The sequence below is a fragment of the Pongo pygmaeus genome, chromosome 15, assembly GCF_028885625.2.
Source record: "Pongo pygmaeus isolate AG05252 chromosome 15, NHGRI_mPonPyg2-v2.0_pri, whole genome shotgun sequence".
NCBI classification, from domain to species: Eukaryota; Metazoa; Chordata; class Mammalia; order Primates; family Hominidae; genus Pongo; species Pongo pygmaeus.
The window spans coordinates 88,664,181-88,672,192 of record NC_072388.2 but is presented as its reverse complement, the minus strand read 5'-3'; the positions used below and the strand labels follow the sequence as shown (position 1 = coordinate 88,672,192).

The following is an 8,012-nucleotide window of genomic DNA, read 5'->3' as shown; positions in this document are numbered from 1 at the left end:
AGATGTGAACTAAGACATCTCTGATTCAAAAACCCACGATCACGACCACAATGGCACAGACTGAAGTGCACCTAACCCAGGTGTGATGCAGAGACCGCCTCTTTCCACCAGCAGTCTTGCCCAGGACCCACCTTCCAAAGGTCATCTGGATCAACTGCAGCAGGTGACCATCTGTGGGAGGTTGTCCCGTAATAATGACATGCGCCTCTCAATGAGACGGGGTGTTCTGTGATGTGTGGAGTCAGTTTCCACCCTCGACACCCCTACCCTGCGTGTCGCAGGCGAAGCCCTCCCGGTCTCCAGCAGCCTCTGCGGCTCTCCTTCCTCCCGGGGTGGGAGTGGGGCAGCCCGCGGCTGGCCTGCTCCCGGGCCAGAGCAGCTGGGAGGAGCGCAGTGCAAACATCCCCACGCGCCTTTTGCTTTTCTTTCCTGAGTGGTTTAAGGCTTAATTAACGTGTGTAAAGTGATCTGAAATGCGGGAATAAAAAGAGCTGGGGAAGTGCAGAGTGTGGATGATTACCTGAGGCGAGACAGCTGAGAAAGGGAGGCCGAGGGAGACAAAGGGGGGTCTGGAGAGGCTGGGAGAGGCCTTCGCGCAGCAGCCAGCTGGTTGGCTGAGAGCCAGATTGGGCTGTGTTTTTGGCAGCGTTCTGCCCCACGCTTTCCTCTCAAGGCCTTCTTCGCAGCCCTGCTTGGTAGTCAGGCCCCAGGATAAATGATTCCTAAAGGGCCTGAGCCAGAACTGAGAAGGGGGTCTGAGAAACACAAACTGTGGGCAATTCCATGACTGGCTCTGTAAGAGCCGGGGATGGGATGCCGCCCATTAGCCGTTATTGCCAAAGCAAGCCCAGGTTTGGTCAACGAAGGAATAAATGTGATAGATATCAGAGAGACAAAGGAATCAAAGTGAGTTTTGTCCACTCCTCTTGACAAGCATAGATTCATAGGACTGATTTAGTGCTGTCACCGCTAAGAGGCAATAAATCCCTTATAAAATGGTGGGTAAAAGTAATGACATCCAAGTCACGTGTGATTTCACCATCTCCTAAGCCTGAGTTAGTGAAAGGGTGAGGCTATCGGTTTCATGGGGAATGTTAAGGCTTGTGACTTCATAGGGTGAAGACGGGTGGCATTTTATAGCAATTGGAAGCATATAAAGAAGGAAGTGGAAAATCTTTCTTTCAGTATAACCGGATACCACCTATATCTAGAAAGCTGGAGAGTGTTCCGGGGATCTTCCCAGTACAGTGAGGATTTCGGTGCATCCCTGTGTGTATATAAACAGTGGCGATATATACAGCCTATTCTAAACTGTTTATGATGATAGAGGGGAAAAACGTTTGTTTGGATAATCCAAAGTTTATACTGGGCTTTCATCGTGTTTTAACGTTGTGCTTGGGCTAATAGTTGCGCAGTTATCCATCTTCTGAGCCTGCAAACCAAGGATGGGGCTACTGGTGGCACCCAAGCTTGGCAGTCCAAGTGAAGAGAAGGATCCTCGCTTCCCCTGGCTTCAGTTAGGGAACTTCAGAGGACCCTAATTGTCCTGGCATGGGGTCAAGTGCCCAGCATGCTGTCAAGTGCCCACCCTGGGCCCAATCCTGCTGTTCCCACTCAACACCAGGACCATTGCGTGGAATGAGAAATCCCCCCAAAAGGAGCCATGTTGCCACCCCGCTTTGTGTCTACTGCAACTGAGTAGTTAAAGTGGCCAGAAGACACTGTTGTCCTCAGCCTGTTGCAGGGGCAGCCAGGATCCCCCGTAGTTATCCACTGTGTTCTTTTCTAGGCATTGCACTTCTGATGGATTCCTCCGAGAGTTGTGTCTGTGTGATGCCTTTGGTGTGTGTAACATCACACACCACCCATGGGTCACTGAAGGGTCATCTGAAGCCACTAATGATGAATTCCTTCAGGTCTGCATCTGAACTGGGATAACAGTTACCTCCTAATAAGTCACCCTGCCTTCTGATATCTAAAACATTTTGGATGTAAATCATCCTCCATACACTTTCTAGAATGATCCTGGTAAAACACAGTCTTTTACAATGTGATGGTTAATTTTGTGTGTCAACTTGACTGGGCCATGGGGTGTCCACATATTTGGGTAACCATTATTCTGGGTGTGTCTACGAGGGTGTTTTTCAGATAAGAGTAACATTTGAGGCCAGGTGCAGCGGCTCATGCCTATAATCCCAGCACTTTAGGAGGCCGAAGCAGCCAGGAGTTTGAGACCAGCCTGGCCAACATGGCGCAACCCCATCTCTACTAAAAATACAAAAATAAGCCAGGCATGAGGGCACACATCTGTAACCCCAGCTACTTGGGAGGCTGAGGCAAGAGAATCGCTTAAAGCTGGGAGGCAGAGGTTGCAGTGAGCCAAGATCACACCACTGCACTCCAGCCTGGGTGACAGAGCAAGGCTGTCTCAAAAAATAATAATAATAATAAATTAACATTTGAATAGGTAGATGAAGAAAGCAGACACCCACCCTAATGTGAGTGGGCCTCATTCAATCAGCTGAAGGCCCAACTAGAACAAAAGGCTGGCCCTCCCTCTAGTAGGAGGGACCACCTCCTCCTGCCTGACTGCCTCGAGCTGGGACATTGGTTTTTTTCCTGCCTTCAAACTCAACTGAAATATCAGCTCTTCCTGGGTCTGGAGCTTGCTGGCCTTCAGACTGGAACTACACCATTGGCTCTCCTTGGCCTACAGCTTGCTGGGTGCAAATCGGGGGACTTGTCAGCCTCCTTAATCACATGACCCAAATCCTTATAATCAATCCCTTTTTTTCTCTCTCTCTCTATAATAAATACATCCTACTGGTTCTGTTTTTCTGGAGAACTCTGACTACTACAAATAACTTTCTATTTATTAACTTTATTCATGCATTAAAAAAATTTATTGAGCACCTACTATGTACCAGTCACTCTTTTATGTTCTTGTAAATTATCATTGAATACAGCAAAGATTCTTGGCCCTGTAGAACTTTATTCGGTGTGTGTGTGTGTGTGTGTGTGTGGTGGAACAGATAATGGATAACAAAAATGTAAGTAAATAGTAATGTATTAGAAAGGGGGAAGGGAAGAAGGAAAAAAGCAGGATGAGGAGGAGCAAGAGACATTGGGAAGGGAACATTTAAGCAAAGGCTAAAGGGAGATAAAGGGGTTTCCCAAGTAGAAATCACAATCAAGTTCAAACCCTGGTGGACTCTGGATCCTGCTGGCGTCTCCAGCAGGATCTGCAGACACCCCCTTATCCGAAGGCTTCACTTTAGCCTTGTTGCTCCCCAGGCAGTGCACTGGCCCGCCTGGCATTTTCTTCCCCCCACGCCTTTGCCCAGTGCCTAGGATGTGCTCTCCAGTCGGGACTTTCTTTTCCCCACTCTCATGTGCATCTCAGTGAAGTCACCCAGAAACTAATCCCAGCAGAGAGCCAAGAACGTCCCCATGCTGGACAGTTAACAGGAAGTGGCAGTGTTACCTGATCCCAGGGCCTAGAGTCACCTGACAGAAGCCTCAGCCAGATGCAGCCACTGCTAGAGATGCCATCAGAGGCAGGAGGGACACGATGATGTTCTCTAGCTTCTATCTTCTTTTCATCCTCCACTCCTCCAGTGCCCCTCATTAGCCATATCCAGCCACCAACCAACTGACCCAAGCGTCTGTGAAACTCAGCCTGCCAGAGACAGCTCCTAGCAATACAGAGCAAAGGGCAGGCCTGGAATGGCTTAGAAGACAACTGGCCCAGGACCAGGGCAGTTGGTGTTTGAATATAGAGCACCAGTGATCTGAGCACACTTGTTTGGAGGTTCTAGCAGGGGAGCGCAGCTATTCATACACCCTTGACCAAAGACCAGTCCTCCTCTATCAGGGACGGTCATCCTCTTCGATGGAGTGCGCAGCTTCAGGAGGGACGCAGATGGAGCGGTGAAGGAGAAAGGGGACACCTGCCTAGTCAGCCAGATCAGCTGAATCAACCCTGGAGATCGATGGGATGACAGATGTCGCAGCCAGATTGCCCTCATATCCCCAGTGTCATGATTTTACTGCTCCACTGATACCACTGCACTGCAATTGTTTGTCTGTCTGTGGGCTCCATACGATAAGAGTGCTTGAAAACTTTATTTTTTCTACCCAGAGCCTAGAACAGTACCTTGCTCAACATTCGCTACTTACACAATTGGATGAATGGATGAATGAATGAATGAATGAAGGACAGTTTCTCCTGACCGGTACCTTTTCTGGTGTGCTCTAACTTTGAGCTAGAGGTGAACTGAGCTCACCACCAGCATTTCTTCCCAGCTTCTCATCATTTGCTACTGGGGCTAAGATTGTTTTGAGCCTAGCATTTGCAACATTTGCCAGGCACATGGATGGTGTGACTATAAAGTAATTAGACCAGTTTTCAACAAAGGGATCAAATGAATTCATCAAGTAAGTTTTGCATTAATCCTTCCAGGAAGGTTGTATGCATTTTCCAATGATATGACCATGCCTAGCCCCGTCCTTGTGAACAGCACAAGAAAAGGAATGAATCACTTTTCAGAATGAAGTGTTTCTGTTTTGGTTTTTTTTTTTTTTTTTCCAGTTAAATGTCACCCAGCCCGTCACCTGGCTGGTATTTAAGGACACATCATCAGAGAAGTTACATTTCCTTTTGGGCAGAGAGGAGGAGGAAGGGGACCGCCACACACACAACTGGGTGGTGACTTTACCACAGGTGCAGGAGGGCTGAGAAGGGACCCATCGAAGTTCCAGGGGTCACCAGGTCTGGACAGAGACACCCTGGATCCCACAATAGGCCACCTTGTATATGAATTTCCGGAGTTTCTGAGGCCTTTCGGCGCCGGGACTGCTCATAGAAACCCAAGTTCAATTTAAGAAAACCCTACTCCTCCATGTGTCAAGTGGAGTCAGTTCTTAATTTCTGATAAAGAGCAAAAAGACGTATGGGGGATGAGGCATTGCTCAGCCTCAGAGTTTGAAGTTTTCTGCCTGCCAGGTTGCCCTGGGCAGCTCCAGGACAGAAATCTGACCAGTGTGGGTGGGTCTTCCTAGCCATCTTTCTCATTTTAGCAGAGACTAACATATTTCCAACAAGCCTCATATTTCCTTGCTGGTAAATTGCTGCTCTGAGACAGGTAAGAAATGATGACTAAAAAACCTACCTGCGTTTTTGTTTCGGATGCTTCATTTTCCACAGTACTTACAGAGAGATAGTTGGGAGGCCAGGTGATACACTCAAAAAACAGGGCTTGTTGAAAACAGAGACAGGATGGGATTCCAGCTGCTCTGCTCACCAGCCATGTGATTTTTGAACAAGTCACTTTACCTTTTGGGACCTCCAATTTCTCATCTGAAAATTGCAGATTGTTGTATCTGCTTTCTCACAGAGGTGTGGTAAAGATCGCATGAGATGTATGTGCAAGTAATTTAAGATTGACAAGTGTAACATATGACAACTAGTTCTTGGCGTGGATATAAGGCATCAGAGAAGGTGCCTTTGATGTTTAATTAATACTAAAAATCTTCCATTACACGTGTTTAGCTAAAATTGGAAAGGGGGAGGGCAAGAGTACTTTTCAAAGGGACTTTTTTCTGCTTCAAAAATAGAAATCAGAAAGCACATATTTGATTTTCCTTATGGTGTAAACCACAGTGCCATTGTTATTAGCAGTTTTACAGAAATGTGACCTTCAAACTTGGTGATATCAAAGACTGAAAAAAAGCTCCCAGTCTTGAAGCCTTTCAAACAGGCTTTTCAAACTAAAGCATTTTTATTTTGAATTAAGGGCTAATAGAATTGTCCTCTTAAATGAGCACTTGCAAGATTAAAAGTTGCTTTCCAGGTGGGCTGCAGTAAATGAATGTGCCAAGAGGTTGCTGAAAGCCCTTTTGGGGGGCAAACGAGGGGAATCTGATATGAGTTCTTGTAACAAACACCCTTTCCCCTTTGTGAAAGAGAAACCTGGAATTTACAGTCTTCCTAATTGTACATGAGCTGATTTGTGTATACATCTAGGATCATAATTTACTTTCAGTTTACTGAATTTGTGAATTTTCGCATTTGTTTTAATTTGTAATTAAGTTTTCTCTATGAGGCACGCCATATGCCACCATTAATTCTTTCTCGTTGATTTCTTAGGAGATACATGAGTGCATCTTTTCATGCAATTTTTGAGGCCTTTGAAAATCAAATGACTACATGTTTAGCCATATGGGGCTTTGTTATTTAAAAGAGCATATTATAAAGTAAAAGAAGGCGAAATGCAAAAGGGCCTGTTGTCAACAGGGGGAAAATATTGGGAAAAACAGTTTAAAACATTGTTTTAAACACACACATTTTCAATCTTTTTTCTTTTTAGCGTTCTATTTTTGAAATCTATCTTTATCGATCCCGTACCGCGTCTCACCGTCTGTGAACAGCCAATGTCACCAGTGCACCCGGCAAACCTCTGTCTGCCAGGTACTGCCCCTACGCTTACTCTCGGGCTGCAGATCCTAGCATCTGCCTTCTAAGAGTTCAGTTGGAGCCAATGTCTTTCTTTTGAACATCTTGTGCCAGGATTTGACATTAAGCTCCAGTTCATCCGCACACCCCGCGGCCGCTTTCGCAAGGGGCCGAGGGGGTGGCGGCCTCTCCCGGAGACTCGCGGCGCTGGGAGCTGCCTGCCCTCGGTGCGGGCTGCAGACCGGGCCGCGAGGCGGGCGCGCGGCGCGCACTAGGACCCAGCAGGGCTCCAGGCCCGGGTGGGAGCCGCGCCGCCGACCCCGGGCGGGCGCCGGGCGCAGGAGCCGGGGTTCCGGCCGCGATCTGCTGCAGCTCGGCCGGGAGACGGCGCGACCCGGCGGCGGGGCCACCCGCGAGTCCAGCGTCGCCGCAGCCCCCCAATGCGGCCGCGAGAAGCAGCGGGGGGGCAGGCGATCGAAGGTAACGAAAATGGGGCTCATTTCCTGCCTCCTAATCTGCTCGGGTTTAGCATTGTCACGAGAAGCCCTCCGTGTTCAGGCTGCTGCATTTTGGGGCACCTTTTGATTTTTTTTTAAGGTGTCCGCCCCCCTGTTTCCACCTGGTTTCAGATTGATTTATAGCTTGCAGCCCAAATGGGAAAGATCCAGCCATGGCAAGTTGCTTATTTTCATTAGTTTTGTCTCAAAAGTAAGTTCATTAAAAACAAAAAGTTTCTTAGGAATGTGTGGATAGTCGCTTTTTAATTTTTTTTTAAAAAAATTGCAGACAAATGGATATTTATAAAAATAATCAAATAATTGATGCAATTCTGTTAATTACTTTTAGGGAAGCACACTTCTGTGGGCTCCCCGGGCGTTACTTTTATTTTCAAGGAAGGAACGTGTTAAATGTGGAGTTTGTTTGGCTGGGCAGAGTTTACAGCATTGCTGTCGCAACTGTTTTGCTATCAATTATAAACAGTGTCAAATCTATGGGCAGTTTCAGCCTCTTTTCAAATACTGTAACGGGTTATCCTGATATGACATCTACAGATGAGCTTCCACTGAGGGTAATAATAAGATTTCTCTTTTTTGGAGAAACATTGTTTTGAGGGGAAAACCATGATTGCCGGCTGGGAAGGCTGAAGAGACTATTTTTCATGCTTTGTTTATACTCCCGGGATGACATTTGGGGAAGGGAAATGCAATCTTTCTCGGGAGCTTTTAATTGTGGGATTATTAATTTATTTAATTTATTAGTTTCAATTGGTTGGGCTCGGGGAGCCCTCCGTCACAGGCTGTGCTTAAGGTGACACATTTGCTAGCAGTTGGGACACATGATTGCAAATGTAAAATGTGCCTCACCCGAAAGGACTGGTCTGCTGGAAGCTCCCGTGTGGAGCTGTCGTAGGCAGGGTGCGACTGGCTCATTGAGGAAAAAGGGAATCGTTTTCCTTAGCTAAGGAAGACATCCTGTTATATTCCTTTTGTTCCCTGTTTTTCATTGATCGCCGACTCTGCCTTGGAGAGGAGAGCAGCTCGGAGGGCGCAGAGCTCTG

The 8,012-nt window shown here is 47.1% G+C and overlaps 1 protein-coding gene across 10 annotated transcripts in view; it reads left to right on the top strand.

Moving 5' to 3' along the window:
- The first annotated feature begins 6,755 nt into the window (after window positions 1–6,755).
- FOXN3 (forkhead box N3) overlaps window positions 6,756–8,012 on the top strand; it is a 462,140-nt gene continuing 460,883 nt past the window's right edge. For 3 of the 10 annotated variants that reach the window (XM_063651974.1, XM_054447790.2, XM_063651973.1), the window contains exon 1: window positions 6,757–6,934. The gene's annotated coding sequence lies outside the window, so the exon portion shown is untranslated. Of the gene's footprint in view, window positions 6,935–8,012 lie in introns of all 10 variants that reach the window. The other 7 variants (XM_063651975.1, XM_054447788.2, XM_063651972.1 and 4 more) reach the window with 3 other exon arrangements.